We start from the raw sequence: 24,585 nt of genomic DNA on the forward strand, positions 1-24,585 counted from the left end.
AAAACTATGAATGATAGCAAGTTGAAACCAATTTTATTTTTAATATTTTTCTAATATCTTTCATACCTATGTCTTGACTCACGTGTAACATTTCCATATCCTCCGGAAATGCCAAATATCGTTTTTGACAACTTTCTTAATAGTGATGTTACGCCCCCGAAACCTGCATTTTTGGATTCAGAAGGGACGATTCATATTTAGAGATAGCCATTGTTATCCGGCTACGTCGAACGGCTGCTAAGATATGGCCTATCGAAACTTCGGGTCACATTCGGAAAATTCTAAAACGCCTAATTAATCAATTTTATTAATCTGGCATATAACCACAGCGTTCCAACAACCTGTTAAATCAATATATATATATATATATATATATATATATATATATATATATATATATATATATGCTTGTCGTGTTACAAAGTGGCAAACTCCTTTAACCGTTTAATTTCTTATGTATTTATACAAAATTTTAAATTAACATATAAAACACAGCATATTAATTAAGGTTATAATATTTTGCGAGTAGTTCTGTAGTAGTTTGAAACACAAAACTGCAAAATCCAGTTACGACAGCATAGCAGACGTCTATACACGGCTTCCACATTTGATGTCTAAAATTATCCTCTTGCGATAATTTCTTTAAATGAAAAATCCCGTTTTTCGCGTTTTTGGCCTAGAAATTCCCATTTTTTTTAAAAGATATTCAGATTAATTCTGAAAATAAATCTTACTTTAAGGTTTTATTTATTACAAAATTACTTACATTTGAATAGTTTTGCAAAAACATATCCTCAAAAGTTGCTTTGGATATTTAGATCGTTACTTACATTACTTTTATAATCACCCTTTTCCCGTTTTCCCTCTTAAATTGCATTATTCCCTTTTAGCGTTTTTAAAGGTTGCAAAATTCAGGGATAAGGAAAAATTCCCCGCATATGGAAGCACTGCATATATTGCATTGAAAATCATTGCCAGAAATAAGCGTTTCAAAAATATGGTGCCTTATTTAGCAAAATAACTCAGCTCGTAGTACGTCTTTCTTTGGAATTTTTTATCCCACTGCCCTATTTTATATCCATGGCGGCCGATTTTAAAATTCATTTTAAATATTTCCATTTTAATATACATAATTCTGAACTAAACATGCGTACTCCTTTACAATTTAAAAATTTCTCAGTTAACTGTTACAGTTTCAAGGCTCAAATTTAAGGAAAAGGTTTTAAAATGTTTAAAAGGTGAGGAAAAATTTATGGAAATTATTTTATAAATATATTTTGCTTTTTAAAATAATTCCAAAAAATAACTCTTTAATTCTAAAACATTTCCAATATCTGTGCCTTCATTGATCCCAACTACCCCTTAAATCAACCTTTCAACTGCTTTGATAAAAGCATTTTTTTATTTAATAGGTAATAAGGAACGGACTCACAGCTGGTATGATAAACGTGGCGTCCCTTGGTACTGGGCACGAACCAGTAGGCATGTCGGGCGAGAAGCAACAAGAGCTTCTTTACAGGATGACTTCAGAACCGGGAATGAACGATCTACTTCGGCAAAGCAGCCGCACACATGGGCAAAATAGCTGCCCTCCACCCTCCATCCCTCTGCCCTCCGGAACGAACGTACGTACTCCTTCATTCATCTATCCGCCCTCCATAACTAATATCTGCCCTCCATCCTCTACCCCTCCGCCCTCCAGAGGGTAGATCTACACTCCGTCTAATACCCTCAGCACTCCAGTGAGTAGAGCTACACTCCGTCTAATACCCCTCAGAGATAAGGGAGTGTGTATACCGATAAGGGGCACCTGCGGGCGGGGGAAACGGGCCCCTATAGGGGCCCCCTTTTGCGGCAATATTCGGCGGGGTCAAAAGGTTAGCTGATTTACGAGGTCAATAGGTTATCTGCCCCTATGGACACGATGCAAACAATAAATAGGTGTGAAACGGACCCCCCTATAGGGGCCCCATTTTGCGTACATTTTCGGCGGGGTCAAAAGGTTAGGTCAATAGGTTAGATGATTTACGATAGGTTATCTGCCCCTATTCCGCAGGTGGTGTGGACTGACACGATGTTATGCAAACAGCCGGCCAGTCATAGTTAATAGCTGGAGGCACCCCATTTTAGGTCAAAAGGTTAGCTGATTTACGATGTTAGGTCAATAGGTTATCTGCCCCTATGGACACGATGCAAACAGCCGTTAAATAGGTGTGAAACGGACCCCCTATAGGGGCCCCATTTTGCGTACATTTTCGGCAGGTCAATAGGTTAGGTCAATAGGTTAGATGATTTACGATAGGTTATCTGCCCCTATTCCGCAGGTGGTGTGGACTGACACGATGTTATGCAAACAGCGGGCCAGTCATAGTTAATAGCTGGAGGCACCCCATTTTAGGTCAAAAGGTTAGCTGATTTACGATGTTATAACCCATAAAACCCAAGGTGTTAACCCATTTTAGGTCAATAGGTTATCTATGGCGGTGACACGATGTTATGCAAACAGCCTACCCGTCATAGTGAATGTCGAGTTGGTTGGTTTTCGCCGACAAACACTTTCGGGCCCCCTAAGGGTAGCGTAAAATAGCGGGCGGTCATCGGTAAAAGTGTTTTGGGAAAAAAAGAGCAGAGTGTATACAAATTATAAGGTTTTATTTAGATATTCAAAGTTACAGTACATTAAGCGGATGAAAACGTTTAAAGATAAAACAATTTATTTTTAATATATTTATGGTTGGTAGATACCATATTAAACAAATTGTAAAAGTTAAATACACAAAACATATTTTGGTTGGCCACTGTTTCTTTAAAATCTTCAATAATTTTAAATGCTGTTACGTAATTGGACGCGTAGCGGACAACGGTATCATACCTTTCATGTTCATCCGATAGAAATAAATTGTTGGGTGCACATGGTTCTTTATACAATATTTCGTAAATTTTACGATAATTATCGGTTATAACGTAACCCATTAATTCAAAGAGTTTTTGGTTCACTTTAAGGAGTTGAATGTGCGAATTAATGAAATATTTGAGTCTGTCCAATTCTCGAGTTTCCGGCGCTTTGATTACGACCGACGCTTCGGATATCGTACTCTGCAAGGTTAATTCTTTTTGGTCAGACATGGCGGCGGTCACTAGCGCATCAGATAGCGGGAACGGTGATCGAAAGGGCAACCTTTGTGGATCATTTATTTGTTCCCAGTGCCCGTATAAATCGTCCCAGGCGCGCGAAGACATCTCAAAGACCTGGTGTGTGATTTTATTGCATAGAGCTACAGATATATCGAGCTCAGACGTAAAACCCGTAGTAACGAAAAGCTCGGATGAAAGTGAATACCGAGGGTTAATGTTACGCTGAGTCGGATCAAATTTAGACATTTTAGTAGACCCAGGAACGTTATCTACACAGCTTCGTTTAGACATGATGCTCGAGAAACGGTTTGTAGTGTACTGCCGATGGATGACGGGGATGAATCCCTTATATAGCGATAATAATTTGATGACGTAATCAGGATGACGTAATGGGTTGACTCAATGACTCACGCGATTAGTCAAATTTTGCGGTGTTATGTGTATAGCGACGGCCATATTGGTAAACCAAAGAGATAGAAATTCTACAAGTCCCATTAAAAGTAAAATCAACGCGATTAGTAATGCGTTTTTAGGATTGTTCGCGATAAGGCGAGTAACGGGAAAGGCGGGATCGTCCCTATTCGGTAGGGCTGGTGGAATCATCTGACATGATGTTATGCAAACAGCCAGTAGCTATAAACCCGAGTAATGGGCCCCCTACGGCATCTGTCAAACACTTTTTTCCACGTGCGAGTGGTGTTATGAAATAAATCCAAATAGTTCAATGGGTCGAGCCTTTTGTGTATCAATTCATAACTATTTTCACCGACAAACACTTTCCCCGTGTAACATTATTTTCAATCACTTTTACGATGCGCAAAGCTATCCGTCTTACGGAATATCGGCCCTAAGGGGTAAAGGGTAGATAGAGGATGGCCCTTGCCCCCAGCGCGTAAAATAGACACAGCGGGTGTCCCCTCTCGCTAGCTAAAAGTGTCGTTTTTACATCAGGTGTGGATTCTTCGCGCTAAAATGGTTATAACAAACGATTGTTCCCACCAAAAATGTAAAATCCATCTCCGCTGTTCTCGGATGAGGACGTAGCCATTTAAGTTTTTATCAATTTTTATATTTTTAGCTTGGCGATGTATTCCAAAATTAAATGGTAACCACGTATGCGTTACAATTTCAAGATGCAAGATACTCGAGAATGGTAAAATAGTCTATATTTAAAGTTAAAATGCGAAAACTATATTTGTATAGTCGAAATTTATTTTAACGTATTAAAATAAAAATTCATCTTTCTGACAAGAGTCTTACCCATCATACATACACCATCTAATCTGGAATCTATGTTTAACAATTGGAGGAATTCGTGTTTACGATAGGCTCTTTTTTAACGTAACTTAGTACATTAATTGAGTATTTTGAAATATTTTAATATCGGAATTTTTTTTGATGTATTAAAAGTAGAGTTAAGATGCTTTTATAGTATTTTCTATGTATTAGCATATCTGAACTTGCGGTTCAATTTTGGGTACATGGACCACTTACACGCTAATGATATTCAAATGAAGTTTAAAAATATTTCCATTTGAACGAGTCCCTCTTTTTATATCAGCAAAGTACTGAACGATTCTATCTTATGGATTTAAATAGTTCTAACAATAGTACAACTACAACATTTGAGAAAGACACTTTTCCCATTGTGAAAGTGGAATACAAAATAAGAATCACTTCAATTTAAAACGCACTTTAAATTTAAGTATAGACTATTTTACCATTCTCGAGTAACTCTTTTTTTCTTTAAAAGCTGAAGAAATATTAGAAACGACATTAGTGATCAATTAATTGTTTCCGAGTATGACAGACGATTTTTGATATTAAAGAGTCATTTTTCAAAAGTAAGATTGTTTTCGGTTATTTTTTTTTAAAGCTAGCTTAGAAATCACATTATTTTTATATATAATTATTTAGTTGTAATGTTAATTCTTAATTACTGGTAGCCTTCACTAGAAACTATTATAAGAATTATATATGAATTTATAACCAAGCGTGTATTTACCACTAGTGAATGCAATATCAGTCGAAGAATTGAAGAAAGACGGAATCACGTCATTATTAAGAACTGCCCTCACAAAGTAAACTTGGGTAAAGTAGAAGCGGAAATTGATAAACAACGAGTCCGCGCAGAAGCCGTTGCTCGATCGGGACTACCATCGCATCTTTTTGGAAATTTGACAAGTGCTTGGGTGGAACAAATGAAAACCCCTAAACGAATAAACAAAGATATAGAACTTAGACCATGGCAGAAAAGTTTATTGGAACATTTAATTCTCTCAGACAGAAAAATAATATTTGTAATAGGAAAAGATGGAAATGAAGGAAAATCGTGGATGTTAAATTACTTGAAATCCCGTAAGCCCGACTTTGTATATTGTCAGCAAGTGACAGTTTCGGGGAGTGAAATGCTTTTTCAATTGAAAAAAGTTTGCTCTGGTGTGAACCACTTTTTCTTTAACACCTTGAGAAGTATAAAAATATGCGACGAACACTTGGCAGTATTTGAAAGTTTAAAAGATGGTGAAATTGTTAGTACGAAATATAATTGTGTGAGTATAAATATTAGTACTCCAAATGTAGTTTGTGTTTTTGGAAATTATATGCCTGAATCTTACGGTTTAAGTTCTGATAGAATTGTACGATTTTATATAAAAAATAATTATTTATGTAAAAATTAATTATGAAATATGTATAGTAGAAATGTTAATATAAAATTTGCATAATTGAGGACGTGTGAATATAAAAATAGTAAACTTAAGGTTGTTTGTGTTTAATTCCCGATTTTTTTGGTATATGTTCATATTATAGCCCTCCTCAGGTTATCTATATAAAAACAAATGGTTGTACAAAAAAATGAAAAGAAAGAATAATAAAATTGTTGATTTAAACCAGAAAAGGTATGTCGGTCAAATGTTTGAGTTTTCTTAAATTTATTTCATATACATTTCTACATGTTTTTATTTCACTGTAATAAAGTCTCTAACACTTATGAATAGATAATTGTATAATTGATTTACAAGTTATTAGAGTTAGAAATTTAGTCTTAGCAATTGTTTTTTCACGCTTTATTTAAGTCAAGCAATAACATTTTTAAAAATGAAAGCTGTTAAACGAAATAAAATAAGCATTTCTGAACTTTTTATATTAATTATGTTTTATTATTTATAACGATATGGATTTCAATACATTTGAAGAAGCGAGTAAACTCAGCTTATCAGACTTGGGCAAAGTGGTTTTTAATTGATGGTGTTATATAATAAAATATACTTCAGCTTTTGAATAAGATTTTTTTCTATCCAACCGATATCCTTTATATAAAAGCTGAAGTAATTAATCCATTCAATTCAACAAGCATTAAAAAACCCGGTTCAAGTCAGAATAGCTGTGCAAAGTACTAATAACGTAGAAAATGTTTTTGGGGGTTCCATTGACCTGATGAAAAATTTTCATAAGATAAAGTTACTGGACTGATGGAAGCTTCAGTGTTTTCAGAGCGAAGTCTTAATTGCATATTCTAAGTTTTTTTAAAAACAAGTTTATTTCTAAAAATGAAAAGTACATGTTTTATCGGGGGCAAACTTTTTCCGTGTGAATGGAGAAATGATAATTAAAGAGTTAGCTATTTACGATACGGAAACGGAGAAGCATAACGTCTGGACCTTTAAACCACCATATCCATATTCCAGTCTTACGGAAGACGATAAATGGCATTGTAGATGGTTGTATTGGAACATTTGTGATCTCCGTTGGGACGACGGACAGGAAGACTACAACAGCCTAGGAGCCATCGCGAATTATATAAAAGAACAAGGGTTAAAGTTTTTTTTTGGAAAGGTTTAGTAAAGGCCAAAGTTTTATCGGATTTCATAGGAGTTAACGTCAAGAACGTCGAGGATTTTGACTGTCCTACCATTCTTTGTATAAGTGCTCCTAAACATTGTCATTTTCACCGTGACCCTAATAATTTCGCCGTTGTGAAATCTCACAAAATCGCTGTGTGGTACCGAAAAATCGTGTGTAAGAAAATATAAGTCGTTTTAAGATTATTTTTGCTACTTTTTCATCACATTGGTTTTACGTTATGTCTGTTTTCTAAAATTACGTTTCTTAAATAGCGTAACGTATTAAAGTTGAATAAAGAGTTTTTCATTTTATTTTAATTTTAGTGTTTTTATAATATCTTTCTGACTACATGTGTATTGTTTAACTTCTTTCATTTTTAAAAATGAAATTGCTTGATTTAAATAAAGCGTGAAAATTATTAGTTTCGAAAGGATATTTACAAATCTTATCCAATCTAAAGTCCATCGTTCGGGTATTAGTAAGTATTTCATACAAACTAACTTAATTCAGTATTTTTAGAAGTGAAGAGAAAACACATTGTGAAAAACCAAATGAAAAGAGACTTTAAACGGTTTTAAAAATCTTAATATATATATTTAAAAAATCCAACGTTTCGGCAGTGTAGCATATGAAAGTATTAAGTTTCAAAAAGTGCATTTAAATTGAAGTGAGGCCTATTTTGGGATTCCCCTTGTTCCTCCTTCTTTCATCTCAGCATGTTTCCCCTTTTATCATGGTTTCTCTCCAAAAAATAGCCAAAAATCTTAAATCAGTAGGTCTCGCTCCTATTTATCTTCCACCATCCCAAATTGTCAGCTTTATTATGTAATAACAAAGAACCAACAAGGCCATCATTTATAAAATCTCCCGTGCTTGTGGTGATAATTACATTGGGCAATGCCGTAGCCCATTTCTTCAAGGGCGTAAAGAGCCCCAAAAATATAAACAACCCGTACAATAATTCTCCCCTTAACGAACACCTTCGTGTTTTTGGGGCCATAATGCTAGGTGGGGCTCAATAGATATACTAGCTCGACCCAAAATTATATAAAACAAATTTTAATGTACGCGAATCCATCGAAATCTAAAAAAATAAATCTGCGCAATGTTTAAACCGTGACTATGGTCCCTTTAACTTATACACGTTTTCTCCACTTTTTAAATGTTTTATGGACCTCACCCTCTCACACAGACAACAAACCAATTCCTCCTCTCGCAGAATCCACCCATTCAGACCATAGTAGCCTCGAGCGCGAACGAAGATATCGAGCCCATATAACACTTCGACGGGGGTCGACTCGCCTTTGAGAAAAAAACGCTCGCGGCTAAAGAACAGTGGCATCCACTATATGTATGCATAAATATTTTTTCGTCCCAAAGTTTTACCATCGTACTGTCAGACTTGTAAAAATCCCATGAAGAAGGAGGAACAGTTCCTCCGAAACGTTCGATTTTTTAAATAAATATATTGTGAATTTTAAAAACGGTTAAAGTCTCTTTTCACTAAGTATTTTATATATTTGAATATCGGAATTGTATTTCGTTGCGTTAAAAGTAGAGTTTAGATGTATAGTCTTTTTAAGTAATACTCGTGATATAGGGTCAAGTACCAAGCATATTTAAGTACTACAATGATATTAAATTAAAGTTTAAAAATATTTCCATTCTACGTTACTTTAACAACGAATATTCTATGACGTCAAAACACTCAAATCCATGTTTCAAATTCAAATTAACCGCGCAAAACACTTAAATCTATGTTTTCATTTGATTTTTAAATTAACCGCGACGCGCCCCCAGACCGCGCCCCCCCGAGAAATCCGCGCCCCAGACCGCGCCCCCCAGGGGAAATCAGCGCACGCGCGCCGCCCCTGGCTACGGCGAGGCGGGGAGGGCTTCGTATATCAACATATTGTGTTCAGGCCAACTTGTTCACTATGTTATATTGTTTTACTAATTTACGCGCACTGTGATTTTCGCAACTTACCATTAATATATTAGCATCTCTGTATAATGTATATAAACAAGGTATTTAACAATGAGTCGGTTAACGCCATGCAGTTACATTAACATCGCTGCAAAATATCGCGTTAATCATTCAATCAATCAGCTAAAGCACATATCGTGATGACTACATGTAAGTCGTTCCGGCTTCGTAGGTATGTCTCTTAAATAAATAACTAAATAAATAAATAAATCTAACCGTCATAAGAACATTTGTACCTACACATATTGCACTTTCATTACTTGAAACTTCAGATTAGTTAGATTGTATCGCTAATTAATCCACTGAATATTTTAGTATCCCGTTTTTGTGAATAATTCCAAACCGAGTTAGTTTTGTTTGAAGTTACGAGCAGACCTGTTTCAATAAAGTTTTAAAACGGAATTTATTTTTCCTGAGTGACAGAGAAAAGATTCGTTCATACCAAAAAAAGGTAACGTCGTCCATCGTAAGTTAATGCGAACTTGTCGTATTGTCGAAAACGTATACCGTTAAATTGTTAAAGCTCTCGTGGAGGTTTACGATAATAATATGTAATGACTAACGTAGCTAAACGATAATAGTAAGTTATGACTAACGTAGTTTAATGATAATAGTAAGTAATGACTAAACGCAAAATTTAACCATGGTTAATTTAAACTAGTAAATAGTAAGTAATATACTATAGAGACAGATACTTCATGGTTTAAAATACACTTTTATTAAAAAGAATATTGGGGAAGCTTTTTCGAGCCCACTCGTTCCTTTTCAACCCTGATAGAAATGGCTAAAAAATCCAAATACAAACAGATAGAGCGCGTAATCGGATAATACAGAAATATAAATTACTTGATCAAAAAATTTTACGAATAATTTTGAGAGGTAGCTACTTTTGTTATTACTATAAGATGTTTTCGAAAACACCGTGCGAAAATGATACGTTATCGATTAACCCTGTAGTCGTTTTACCACTGCCACTTCCTACTAGAATTGAGAACTGGGGAGTTGGGGAAATGAGTTGCCCATTCCCCCAACTCGCAAACCCTATGCATTTCCCCAACCGAGCATTTCGCCAACCAATTTTTTCACGAAGTTGGCGTAATGAACAGTTGGGGAAATGATTTACCCATTCCCCCAACTCGCAAACCCTATGCATTTCCCCAACCGAGCATTTCACCAACTAATTTTTTTACGAAGTTGGCGTAATGAACAGTTGGGGAAATGGGCGACCCATTTCCCCAACTCCCCAGTTCTCAATTCTAGTAGGAAGTGGCAGTGGTAAAACGACTACAGGGTTAATCGATAACGTATCATTTTCGCACGGTGTTTTCGAAAACATCTTATAGTAATAACAAAAGTAGCTACCTCTCAAAATTATTCGTAAAATTTTTTGATCAAGTAATTTATATTTCTGTATTATCCGATTACGCGCTCTATCTGTTTGTATTTGGATTTTTTAGTCATTTCTATCAGGGTTGAAAAGGAACGAGTGGGCTCGAAAAAGCTTCCCCAATATTCTTTTTAATAAAAGTGTATTTTAAACCATGAAGTATCTGTCTCTATAGTATATTACTTACTATTTACTAGTTTAAATTAACCATGGTTAAATTTTGCGTTTAGTCATTACTTACTATTATCATTAAACTACGTTAGTCATAACTTACTATTATCGTTTAGCTACGTTAGTCATTACATATTATTATCGTAAACCTCCACGAGAGCTTTAACAATTTAACGGTATACGTTTTCGACAATACGACAAGTTCGCATTAACTTACGATGGACGACGTTACCTTTTTTTGGTATGAACGAATCTTTTCTCTGTCACTCAGGAAAAATAAATTCCGTTTTAAAACTTTATTGAAACAGGTCTGCTCGTAACTTCAAACAAAACTAACTCGGTTTGGAATTATTCACAAAAACGGGATACTAAAATATTCAGTGGATTAATTAGCGATACAATCTAACTAATCTGAAGTTTCAAGTAATGAAAGTGCAATATGTGTAGGTACAAATGTTCTTATGACGGTTAGATTTATTTATTTATTTAGTTATTTATTTAAGAGACATACCTACGAAGCCGGAACGACTTACATGTAGTCATCACGATATGTGCTTTAGCTGATTGATTGAATGATTAACGCGATATTTTGCAGCGATGTTAATGTAACTGCATGGCGTTAACCGACTCATTGTTAAATACCTTGTTTATATACATTATACAGAGATGCTAATATATTAATGGTAAGTTGCGAAAATCACAGTGCGCGTAAATTAGTAAAACAATATAACATAGTGAACAAGTTGGCCTGAACACAATATGTTGATATACGAAGCCCTCCCCGCCTCGCCGTAGCCAGGGGCGGCGCGCGTGCGCTGATTTCCCCTGGGGGGCGCGGTCTGGGGCGCGGATTTCTCGGGGGGGCGCGGTCTGGGGGCGCGTCGCGGTTAATTTAAAAATCAAATGAAAACATAGATTTAAGTGTTTTGCGCGGTTAATTTGAATTTGAAACATGGATTTGAGTGTTTTGACGTCATAGAATATTCGTTGTTAAAGTAACGTAGAATGGAAATATTTTTAAACTTTAATTTAATATCATTGTAGTACTTAAATATGCTTGGTACTTGACCCTATATCACGAGTATTACTTAAAAAGACTATACATCTAAACTCTACTTTTAACGCAACGAAATACAATTCCGATATTCAAATATATAAAATACTTAGTGAAAAGAGACTTTAACCGTTTTTAAAATTCACAATATATTTATTTAAAAAATCGAACGTTTCGGAGGAACTGTTCCTCCTTCTTCATGGGATTTTTACAAGTCTGACAGTACGATGGTAAAACTTTGGGACGAAAAAATATTTATGCATACATATAGTGGATGCCACTGTTCTTTAGCCGCGAGCGTTTTTTTCTCAAAGGCGAGTCGACCCCCGTCGAAGTGTTATATGGGCTCGATATCTTCGTTCGCGCTCGGGGCTACTATGGTCTGAATGGGTGGATTCTGCGAGAGGAGGAATTAGTTTGTTGTCTGTGTGAGAGGGTGAGGTCCATAAAACATTTAAAAAGTGGAGAAAACGTGTATAAGTTAAAGGGACCATAGTCACGGTTTAAACATTGCGCAGATTTATTTTTTTAGATTTCGATGGATTCGCGTACATTAAAATTTGTTTTATATAATTTTGGGTCGAGCTAGTATATCTATTGAGCCCCACCTAGCATTATGGCCCCAAAAACACGAAGGTGTTCGTTAAGGGGAGAATTATTGTACGGGTTGTTTATATTTTTGGGGCTCTTTACGCCCTTGAAGAAATGGGCTACGGCATTGCCCAATGTAATTATCACCACAAGCACGGGAGATTTTATAAATGATGGCCTTGTTGGTTCTTTGTTATTACATAATAAAGCTGACAATTTGGGATGGTGGAAGATAAATAGGAGCGAGACCTACTGATTTAAGATTTTTGGCTATTTTTTGGAGAGAAACCATGATAAAAGGGGAAACATGCTGAGATGAAAGAAGGAGGAACAAGGGGAATCCCAAAATAGGCCTCACTTCAATTTAAATGCACTTTTTGAAACTTAATACTTTCATATGCTACACTGCCGAAACGTTGGATTTTTTAAATATATATATTAAGATTTTTAAAACCGTTTAAAGTCTCTTTTCATTTGGTTTTTCACAATGTGTTTTCTCTTCACTTCTAAAAATACTGAATTAAGTTAGTTTGTATGAAATACTTACTAATACCCGAACGATGGACTTTAGATTGGATAAGATTTGTAAATATCCTTTCGAAACTAATAATTTTCACGCTTTATTTAAATCAAGCAATTTCATTTTTAAAAATGAAAGAAGTTAAACAATACACATGTAGTCAGAAAGATATTATAAAAACACTAAAATTAAAATAAAATGAAAAACTCTTTATTCAACTTTAATACGTTACGCTATTTAAGAAACGTAATTTTAGAAAACAGACATAACGTAAAACCAATGTGATGAAAAAGTAGCAAAAATAATCTTAAAACGACTTATATTTTCTTACACACGATTTTTCGGTACCACACAGCGATTTTGTGAGATTTCACAACGGCGAAATTATTAGGGTCACGGTGAAAATGACAATGTTTAGGAGCACTTATACAAAGAATGGTAGGACAGTCAAAATCCTCGACGTTCTTGACGTTAACTCCTATGAAATCCGATAAAACTTTGGCCTTTACTAAACCTTTCCAAAAAAAAACTTTAACCCTTGTTCTTTTATATAATTCGCGATGGCTCCTAGGCTGTTGTAGTCTTCCTGTCCGTCGTCCCAACGGAGATCACAAATGTTCCAATACAACCATCTACAATGCCATTTATCGTCTTCCGTAAGACTGGAATATGGATATGGTGGTTTAAAGGTCCAGACGTTATGCTTCTCCGTTTCCGTATCGTAAATAGCTAACTCTTTAATTATCATTTCTCCATTCACACGGAAAAAGTTTGCCCCCGATAAAACATGTACTTTTCATTTTTAGAAATAAACTTGTTTTTAAAAAAACTTAGAATATGCAATTAAGACTTCGCTCTGAAAACACTGAAGCTTCCATCAGTCCAGTAACTTTATCTTATGAAAATTTTTCATCAGGTCAATGGAACCCCCAAAAACATTTTCTACGTTATTAGTACTTTGCACAGCTATTCTGACTTGAACCGGGTTTTTTAATGCTTGTTGAATTGAATGGATTAATTACTTCAGCTTTTATATAAAGGATATCGGTTGGATAGAAAAAAATCTTATTCAAAAGCTGAAGTATATTTTATTATATAACACCATCAATTAAAAACCACTTTGCCCAAGTCTGATAAGCTGAGTTTACTCGCTTCTTCAAATGTATTGAAATCCATATCGTTATAAATAATAAAACATAATTAATATAAAAAGTTCAGAAATGCTTATTTTATTTCGTTTAACAGCTTTCATTTTTAAAAATGTTATTGCTTGACTTAAATAAAGCGTGAAAAAACAATTGCTAAGACTAAATTTCTAACTCTAATAACTTGTAAATCAATTATACAATTATCTATTCATAAGTGTTAGAGACTTTATTACAGTGAAATAAAAACATGTAGAAATGTATATGAAATAAATTTAAGAAAACTCAAACATTTGACCGACATACCTTTTCTGGTTTAAATCAACAATTTTATTATTCTTTCTTTTCATTTTTTTGTACAACCATTTGTTTTTATATAGATAACCTGAGGAGGGCTATAATATGAACATATACCAAAAAAATCGGGAATTAAACACAAACAACCTTAAGTTTACTATTTTTATATTCACACGTCCTCAATTATGCAAATTTTATATTAACATTTCTACTATACATATTTCATAATTAATTTTTACATAAATAATTATTTTTTATATAAAATCGTACAATTCTATCAGAACTTAAACCGTAAGATTCAGGCATATAATTTCCAAAAACACAAACTACATTTGGAGTACTAATATTTATACTCACACAATTATATTTCGTACTAACAATTTCACCATCTTTTAAACTTTCAAATACTGCCAAGTGTTCGTCGCATATTTTTATACTTCTCAAGGTGTTAAAGAAAAAGTGGTTCACACCAGAGCAAACTTTTTTCAATTGAAAAAGCATTTCACTCCCCGAAACTGTCACTTGCTGACAATATACAAAGTCGGGCTTACGGGATTTCAAGTAATTTAACATCCACGATTTTCCTTCATTTCCATCTTTTCCTATTACAAATATTATTTTTCTGTCTGAGAGAATTAAATGTTCCAATAAACTTTTCTGCCATGGTCTAAGTTCTATATCTTTGTTTATTCGTTTAGGGGTTTTCATTTGTTCCACCCAAGCACTTGTCAAATTTCCAAAAAGATGCGATGGTAGTCCCGATCGAGCAACGGCTTCTGCGCGGACTCGTTGTTTATCAATTTCCGCTTCTACTTTACCCAAGTTTACTTTGTGAGGGCAGTTCTTAATAATGACGTGATTCCGTCTTTCTTCAATTCTTCGACTGATATTGCATTCACTAGTGGTAAATACACGCTTGGTTATAAATTCATATATAATTCTTATAATAGTTTCTAGTGAAGGCTACCAGTAATTAAGAATTAACATTACAACTAAATAATTATATATAAAAATAATGTGATTTCTAAGCTAGCTTTAAAAAAAAATAACCGAAAACAATCTTACTTTTGAAAAATGACTCTTTAATATCAAAAATCGTCTGTCATACTCGGAAACAATTAATTGATCACTAATGTCGTTTCTAATATTTCTTCAGCTTTTAAAGAAAAAAAGAGTTACTCGAGAATGGTAAAATAGTCTATACTTAAATTTAAAGTGCGTTTTAAATTGAAGTGATTCTTATTTTGTATTCCACTTTCACAATGGGAAAAGTGTCTTTCTCAAATGTTGTAGTTGTACTATTGTTAGAACTATTTAAATCCATAAGATAGAATCGTTCAGTACTTTGCTGATATAAAAAGAGGGACTCGTTCAAATGGAAATATTTTTAAACTTCATTTGAATATCATTAGCGTGTAAGTGGTCCATGTACCCAAAATTGAACCGCAAGTTCAGATATGCTAATACATAGAAAATACTATAAAAGCATCTTAACTCTACTTTTAATACATCAAAAAAAATTCCGATATTAAAATATTTCAAAATACTCAATTAATGTACTAAGTTACGTTAAAAAAGAGCCTATCGTAAACACGAATTCCTCCAATTGTTAAACATAGATTCCAGATTAGATGGTGTATGTATGATGGGTAAGACTCTTGTCAGAAAGATGAATTTTTATTTTAATACGTTAAAATAAATTTCGACTATACAAATATAGTTTTCGCATTTTAACTTTAAATATAGACTATTTTACCATTCTCGAGTATCTTGCATCTTGAAATTGTAACGCATACGTGGTTACCATTTAATTTTGGAATACATCGCCAAGCTAAAAATATAAAAATTGATAAAAACTTAAATGGCTACGTCCTCATCCGAGAACAGCGGAGATGGATTTTACATTTTTGGTGGGAACAATCGTTTGTTATAACCATTTTAGCGCGAAGAATCCACACCTGATGTAAAAACGACACTTTTAGCTAGCGAGAGGGGACACCCGCTGTGTCTATTTTACGCGCTGGGGGCAAGGGCCATCCTCTATCTACCCTTTACCCCTTAGGGCCGATATTCCGTAAGACGGATAGCTTTGCGCATCGTAAAAGTGATTGAAAATAATGTTACACGGGGAAAGTGTTTGTCGGTGAAAATAGTTATGAATTGATACACAAAAGGCTCGACCCATTGAACTATTTGGATTTATTTCATAACACCACTCGCACGTGGAAAAAAGTGTTTGACAGATGCCGTAGGGGGCCCATTACTCGGGTTTATAGCTACTGGCTGTTTGCATAACATCATGTCAGATGATTCCACCAGCCCTACCGAATAGGGACGATCCCGCCTTTCCCGTTACTCGCCTTATCGCGAACAATCCTAAAAACGCATTACTAATCGCGTTGATTTTACTTTTAATGGGACTTGTAGAATTTCTATCTCTTTGGTTTACCAATATGGCCGTCGCTATACACATAACACCGCAAAATTTGACTAATCGCGTGAGTCATTGAGTCAACCCATTACGTCATCCTGATTACGTCATCAAATTATTATCGCTATATAAGGGATTCATCCCCGTCATCCATCGGCAGTACACTACAAACCGTTTCTCGAGCATCATGTCTAAACGAAGCTGTGTAGATAACGTTCCTGGGTCTACTAAAATGTCTAAATTTGATCCGACTCAGCGTAACATTAACCCTCGGTATTCACTTTCATCCGAGCTTTTCGTTACTACGGGTTTTACGTCTGAGCTCGATATATCTGTAGCTCTATGCAATAAAATCACACACCAGGTCTTTGAGATGTCTTCGCGCGCCTGGGACGATTTATACGGGCACTGGGAACAAATAAATGATCCACAAAGGTTGCCCTTTCGATCACCGTTCCCGCTATCTGATGCGCTAGTGACCGCCGCCATGTCTGACCAAAAAGAATTAACCTTGCAGAGTACGATATCCGAAGCGTCGGTCGTAATCAAAGCGCCGGAAACTCGAGAATTGGACAGACTCAAATATTTCATTAATTCGCACATTCAACTCCTTAAAGTGAACCAAAAACTCTTTGAATTAATGGGTTACGTTATAACCGATAATTATCGTAAAATTTACGAAATATTGTATAAAGAACCATGTGCACCCAACAATTTATTTCTATCGGATGAACATGAAAGGTATGATACCGTTGTCCGCTACGCGTCCAATTACGTAACAGCATTTAAAATTATTGAAGATTTTAAAGAAACAGTGGCCAACCAAAATATGTTTTGTGTATTTAACTTTTACAATTTGTTTAATATGGTATCTACCAACCATAAATATATTAAAAATAAATTGTTTTATCTTTAAACGTTTTCATCCGCTTAATGTACTGTAACTTTGAATATCTAAATAAAACCTTATAATTTGTATACACTCTGCTCTTTTTTTCCCAAAACACTTTTACCGATGACCGCCCGCTATTTTACGCTACCCTTAGGGGGCCCGAAAGTGTTTGTCGGCGAAAACCAACCAACTCGACATTCACTATGACGGGTAGGCTGTTTGCATAACATCGTGTCACCGCCATAGATAACCTATTGACCTAAAATGGGTTAACACCTTGGGTTTTATGGGTTATAACATCGTAAATCAGCTAACCTTTTGACCTAAAATGGGGTGCCTCCAGCTATTAACTATGACTGGCCGGCTGTTTGCATAACATCGTGTCAGTCCACACCACCCGCGGAATAGGGGCAGATAACCTATCGTAAATCATCTAACCTATTGACCTAACCTATTGACCTGCCGAAAATGTACGCAAAATGGGGCCCCTATAGGGGGTCCGTTTCACACCTATTTAACGGCTGTTTGCATCGTGTCCATAGGGGCAGATAACCTATTGACCTAACATCGTAAATCAGCTAACCTTTTGACCTAAAATGGGGTGCCTCCAGCTATTAACTATGACTGGCCGGCTGTTTGCATAACATCGTGTCAGTCCACACCACCTGCGGAATAGGGGCAGATAACCTATCGTAAATCATCTAACCTATTGACCTAACCTTTTGACCCCGCCGAAAATGTACGCAAAATGGGGCCCCTATAGGGGGGTCCGTTTCACACCTATTTATTGTTTGCATCGTGTCCATAGGGGCAGATAACCTATTGACCTCGTAAATCAGCTAACCTTTTGACCCCGCCGAATATTGCCGCAAAAGGGGGCCCCTATAGGGGCCCGTTTCCCCCGCCCGCAGGTGCCCCTTATCGGTATACACACTCCCTTATCTCTCCCCTCCGCCCTCCGTAGCTAAATCTGCCCTCCGTCCTCCACCCCTCCGCCCTCCGGAGTGAAGATACGCACTCCGTCATTCATCCCACACCCTCCGTAGCTATGATCTGCCCTCCATCCTTTACCCCTCCACCCCCCGGAGCGAAGACACGCACACCGTCAATCATCCCTCTTTCCCCCAGAGTCTATAAATACACTCCGTCAAATTCCCCTCCGCCCTCCGGAGCGAAGATCCATCATATGCCCTCCAAAGCGACGATTTGCCCACCACCCTCCGCCCTCGAGAGACTAAGTGACCAGAATATTGCCGAAACAATTTGGTGTGTTGAAATAAAATAAAATAAATATAACCACTTTTGCATAGTAAAAATCTTTAAAACACTTTATTTAAAAATGTTGGTAACATTTTTAAATAAAGTGTTTTAAAGATTTTTACTATGCAAAAGTGGTTAAATTTATTTTATTTCAATATTTTAATGCATAGGGTTAGTCAAACCTCACCAATTTGGTGTGGCTGCACTCCCAATTAGCAGACCTCCACCAACCATTATGTAGTAACCGATAGGCACTCATAATTGCAACCTCCTCCATATAAAGATGAAGCGGTAGAATATTATGGAGCACCTCCAGAGAAACGCTAGGGGCTGTTCTCATAGCTCCTGTAATGCTGACACAGGCCAGCCTTTGCACAGTGCGTATAGTCAGCCTGAACTGACTTAAGCTGTACCCACGGCCACCAAACCACTGCTGCAGACGTCAGCATAGGCCTGATTATCATTGTATAGATCCAAGACTTGCTTATGGTACCCCTTACTCTCCTGAATAACATTTTTGCCTTCCTGAAACTGAGCTCAAGATGTGGCTTCTATGTTAGTTTACTGTCGAGAATAACACCGAGGTATTTTACCTCAGTTGAAAGAAAGAAATATCTTTAAACAAGTCATGTACCTTCCTTCGAGTGAAAGGAATCAGGCTCGTCTTGTCAGGATTGACGGTGAGGCCAACATCCCTACACCAGAATTCCACATCATTTTCTCATCATAGCCGAAATGGTTCCTGGGAACTTCCCAGTAATTATCACTGCGACATCGTCAGCATAACCAAAGCCGCGACAGCCATCCCTGTTTAGCCTCACCAGGAGTTTGTCCACAACCAGGCAGGGGTGAAAGAACACCCCCCCCCCCTGAGGGCAGCGCCGGCTAGTGGTGACCCACAGCCATTCGCCAACCAAGGAGGTCGTCACAACGTGTCATTGATACCAAAACGTTTAGCAGCCTTAATAATGACAGCCTTAGAGACTTTATCAAAAGCCCCCTCGATGTCCAGAAAAACAGCTAACGCTATTTCTTTGAACTCAATTGCACGTTCAAGGCAATTAATTATGCCATGATGGGTAGTGTCAGTAGATTTGCCCTTTTGATAGGCATACTGAGCATCAGAGAGGGGTGTAACAATAAGAACCTCCTCTCTAATATGTCTATCAACTATTTTCTCCAAGACTATTAGGAGAAGTTAGACTGATTGGCCTTAGCCTCGAAATAACTGGTTCTCCTGGGTTTAGGAATAAAGATTACCTTTGAATGCTTCCAGGAGCTCGGTATATGCCCAAGAGCAATACAGGCCCTTTAGATTCTGCACAGCACAGGATAGAGAATATCAATTCCCTCCTGCAACAAGATGGGTGAGATTCCATCCGGACCAGAAGCCTTATAGGGCTTAAATGATTTTATAGCCCACATAAGCTTGGATTGAGTGATCTAACTTGTTTTGCCACATCCAAATCTACCTTTTTAGTTCTTTTGAGCCGAAGAGGAGGATTATAAGAGTCATCTGTGTCAGTGACCTTAGAATCTGGAAAGTGAACCTCCAGCATATGTGTCAGTGTTTCCTTTCCAGAACTGGAGTAACTACCATCCTTCAACTTAATAATCAGCTAGGCTAATAACCAAGGAACCACCTTAGGCCTAAGCGACTTTTAAAGCCATTAATCCAGTTGGCCGGGTTACAATGCGTAGGAGGGTGGTGGCAAGCCCTTCATACCACGCGAGCCAACAGCTCCCTAAACTTACTATTACCGTTAACCTCGACAAGTTTTTATGGAAGGGGAAACCGAAGAACTCGGGGGAAAACCGCTTAATATAGCGGGGAGAGAACTTGCAAACTCAACGCGGAAGAAGTAGTTCCGAGTTTGCACCCAGTGCCACAAGTTGGGATTGAACCCGGTTCCTCTTGCTGCGAGGCGAAAGTGCTAACCACTCCGCCACCCCACTTAATAGTATCCAGATGTTTTGTATTGTCATGGGCCATAATTTTAAATAAGTTTGGCTGTAGTGGGAATATCACTATATCAGAGATACTCTCACAAAAATCCCCCCAGGAAGCCTGTTTGGCTTCCCGGATGGCCTTATGATAGGAAGTGAGGGCCTGCTTATAAGCTGACCAATCACCCTACCTCTCAGTTTTGCGAAGTCTACCAATCTCATTGAAGTAACTACGGACTTATTAATGATATTCAGACACTTAATCCGGCCTCCGCTAATTGGCTTCTCAGCCTAGATCTGCGCTAAGGTATTACGAGTTAATCTTAAATTGATTCCTACTAAAACTTAAAGTGTATATTGTAGTTCTTTCAAACACACAGTTCAATTGGTTGGTTTGACGTTTATTACATTGAGGAGTAACAGAAATACATGTATTTCTGGGAGTAAGCGTTTTATAAATAATGGCTCAAGGGCCGAGAACAGACTACATTTTCTCGTGCGCGTCCTACACATGCCAATTTATTTTGGCAAGAGACCATACTGCCACTCAAGCTAGTCACGCTCAGCCTTGGAAATAAGTTTTTTTTTAAACTGGTCCTTCTGACCAGTGACCCCCTAGCATATGAATTATTAAACTGGTCCTTATGACCAGTGACCCCCTAGCTTATGAACTATTTAACTGGTCTCATATAAAATGTTCTAATGTCATTTATAAGACTAAAAAAACCTATATTACATGTTTAGAAGTTAGATTATGTTGGTAACATTAACTTAACACGTATTCAAAATAGTTAACTTTATTTTATGAGTACCACAAGAATAGTACAATATAGTACTATCTCACCTAAGACTTCTACCATAGCCTAGAAGACCCTCGTCATTTACCGTATTATCTCTCTTTCTCTAGGCCCCGTAACTCCAGAGCTACCGCGTAGCCAGGGTAGCCTACCGTACTTGGGGGAAATCGAGACTAGAGGATTGAGGGTTTGTGGCCGGAGGGGGGTTAGACAGTTCCACTCGTTTGAGGGATGCGTGCGAAGGGACTCTACATAAAACCTCGGCGTGCGGCCGCGGCGGTAGTAAGCGGAGTCGCTGTACATAGAAATCCAGTGAATAGGGAAATCAAAATTGATATAAACCTTGAATTAAAAGGTCATCTCCGATTATTTGGAATTATTAAACTGGTCACCTTCTGCTTTTTTGTTATTATTTCGAATTAATAAACTGGACACGGTGACCAGTGACCCCCCATTTTTTTAATAAATAAACTGGTCTGAGCAATTAATTTATTGGTCTTTGACCACCTGACCACCGTTATTTCCAAGGCTGGTCAAGCTCTCTGTCGTCAAAAGGTTGGCATGTGTAGGATGGGAGGGGTTGAAATTCGCGCACGAGAAAACGTTGTCACTATTCTATAGGCCTTTAAGCTGTATTTAAGGCACTTTTTTAACGAACACGTTGAGAGAACATCTCCGTTCGTAAACTTTACACATTACAAGGCGTAACACGAATAGTCCAAGAGCCCATGACAAAATAAGTGACTGATACGGTACACGGTAGTCTTTGAATTACCATTACGAAGGGTAACCAAGAAATGTTTGTCTTACGGGCCGGAGTGCGGGTTTTTCACCATGCCAACCAAAAACATTTTCAATAACAAAAATTTCGTAGGGGATTTTACATGGGGAATCAACAGAATGTAAGGGTCCCCCCCCCTCTTTGAAATTTTTAAAAAATTCAGACAAAATTGTTTTTGCTCCAAATTGTTTCAAAACTTTGTAATTAACTAAAATCAAGTAAATAATGCTAAATCTCAGTAAAATTATGCAATTGCGATTGAAATTTCACTGCTTTTTTGAAATTCCACAAATCACACGATGTTGCCTAAATTTACTAAAATGGTTGAAATTTAGCCAAAATTACTAAAATTTTGTTAAATGCCTCGCCTTGGAACCATTTGGAAGAAACATATTTTGTCTGATTTCAAATTTCGTGATTTTCATCGTCTTTTCGCGCCATCTAGGAACCGAAATTGGAATCTATTTTTTAATTTCATGTTGTCATGAGTTTGATTACTGAATACAGCCGAATTATTTTGTTAAAGAAAGTTCCATAATGGAAGCTCCAAATATTTTAAATAGCCCAAGAGGTTACTATAAAAAGCATGATTAAGGTTTATTGTTAACAAGTAAAGAGAAAAACATAATTTTACACGTTTATAGCTCATTAAGACAACGTTAGCCCCAAGCGAGCGTGTAACTATTTTAAACGAAACTGCCAATTTAACTGGTAAGACGTAGAAATAAATTTACAAAATTAAATAATTATACATACTATTTTAAATTTAAGAATGATAGGAATGCCTTATCTTTTAAATTTGCTCACCCCCACAATTATGAAATTTAAAAATAAAGATTCCAATTTTGGTTTCTAGATGACGCTAAAAGACGACGAAAAGAGCAAAATTCGAATTTCACGCGGTGGAATAACCGGAAACGATATGAGGTACCCTTGCTCCGATTGTACTATATATTTTGTCTTTCTTATCCTGCAATTGACTATAGGGAAAACCGATTTAAACATATAAAACTTAATTGAACTACTTAACCGGTGAATTTGGCACGGTTAGGGCCAATGTAGAAGTATAAACAAGCATAAAAGTATGTTATAAAAAATAAAAGCATGTAAAAGCGACATGTTATAGGCATTCTTTGAGCCATTCAGATCAATTTTTGCTGGTCAATATCACATGAATTATCAAAAATGCAACTTCTCAACGTCTATCCTTCAGCCAAAATGTACACCCTTATTAAAAAGCCCTGTTAACCTCTGTGAAAATGGACTATCTAGGTGAGCACTGTTATATTTGCGTTAATCTAATTATTCTTGAGCCTGAGTTTAACAGTGACTAAATGAATTAAAAGAGAGTCAAACAGTATTACATAAAATAATGATTTAATAAGGCTATTAACGAAAGAGATTAACATTTACTTCGAGCATTGTTACAGCTTATTCATACAGCGAGGTAATGAGGAGATATTCGCGCATTAGGGTCACAGATGTAAATACACGGGCGTTTAGAATTAGCGCCATCTAGAGATCATAATCAGAACATAACAAGCACAAAGCACACCCCAGCCCATCCGTGTTCTCCCGCCCATCCTCCCCATTATGCATTAATCCCTCCGCCTTTACCCTCCGTCCTCCATATTAAACTATAGCCCTCCATATTCTACCCTCCACCCTCCCGAATACGATTTAAACCCGGCGTTTTCTACCCTCCACCCTCCATTGTAACCTTGAGCCCTCCATATTCTACCCTCCACCCTCCCGAATACGATTTAACCCCTCCGTTTTCGACCCTCCGCCCCCCATTGTAACAGTGAGCCCTCCATTTTCTAACCTCCACCCTCCCGAATATGATTTAACCCTTCCGTTTTATACCCTCAACCCTCCTCAATAAAATGCAGCCCCTCCATTTTCTGCCCTCCTTCCTCTATTCTTATAACAAGAGGGATGGCTTCTACCCTCTAACCTCCGACAGATATCGGAGGGTTTTAAATTCCCTCCGGAGTACGGAGTTTTGCCCATGTATGAGTAGCCGACGGTAGATTAGCTGTAACAGGGCTGCCAGCCCACCCCGGACTACCTCAAAGGGTGCCTGACATGGCTACAGTTTTGAGCCAAATCATTGTTTTACCCTTACAAATTAAGTGTTAGAACATGTGCAAATTTATAAGGAATTACAGTAGGAACCCGCACACGTTTTCTATGGATGATAAGTTGGTGTTTTTTATTAAACCAGAAAAAGTAGGTTTTAGGGTCTACAAAATGTCTAATTTATGCCAACGGAATTTCCAAAAGCTTTTTTTGCACTTCTGATTCGTTTAAAATGTGGGTCCGTTTTAGTATTTAAAGTGCC

At 36.8% G+C, this 24,585-nt stretch overlaps 2 long non-coding RNA genes across 5 annotated transcripts; one reads left to right on the plus strand and one right to left on the minus strand.

Moving 5' to 3' along the window:
- Positions 1-1,963: 1,963 nt before the first annotated feature.
- LOC149959011 (uncharacterized) lies at positions 1,964-5,519 on the plus strand. 2 transcript variants are annotated; one of them, XR_016478363.1, is made up of 4 exons: positions 1,964-4,141; positions 4,214-4,288; positions 4,889-4,979; positions 5,147-5,519. It is a non-coding gene; the product is annotated as an uncharacterized LOC149959011 (long non-coding RNA). The 2 variants fall into 2 exon arrangements; XR_016478362.1 differs by having other exon boundaries at positions 1,964-4,288; positions 5,147-5,514.
- A 9,140-nt stretch (positions 5,520-14,659) lies between these two features.
- On the minus strand, positions 14,660-18,375 carry LOC149959012 (uncharacterized). 3 transcript variants are annotated; one of them, XR_016478366.1, is made up of 4 exons: positions 18,276-18,375; positions 15,890-18,009; positions 15,199-15,289; positions 14,660-15,031 (listed from the first exon to the last, which is right to left on the minus strand). It is a non-coding gene; the product is annotated as an uncharacterized LOC149959012 (long non-coding RNA). The 3 variants fall into 3 exon arrangements; XR_016478365.1 differs by lacking the exon at positions 18,276-18,375 and having other exon boundaries at positions 14,663-15,031; positions 15,890-15,964; positions 16,037-18,214; XR_016478364.1 differs by lacking the exon at positions 18,276-18,375 and having other exon boundaries at positions 14,665-15,031; positions 15,890-18,214.
- Positions 18,376-24,585: the final 6,210 nt, after the last annotated feature.

Source organism: Leiobunum rupestre, chromosome 2 (genome assembly GCF_980474605.1).
Source record: "Leiobunum rupestre chromosome 2, qqLeiRupe1.1.hap1, whole genome shotgun sequence".
NCBI lineage: Eukaryota > Metazoa > Arthropoda > Arachnida > Opiliones > Sclerosomatidae > Leiobunum > Leiobunum rupestre.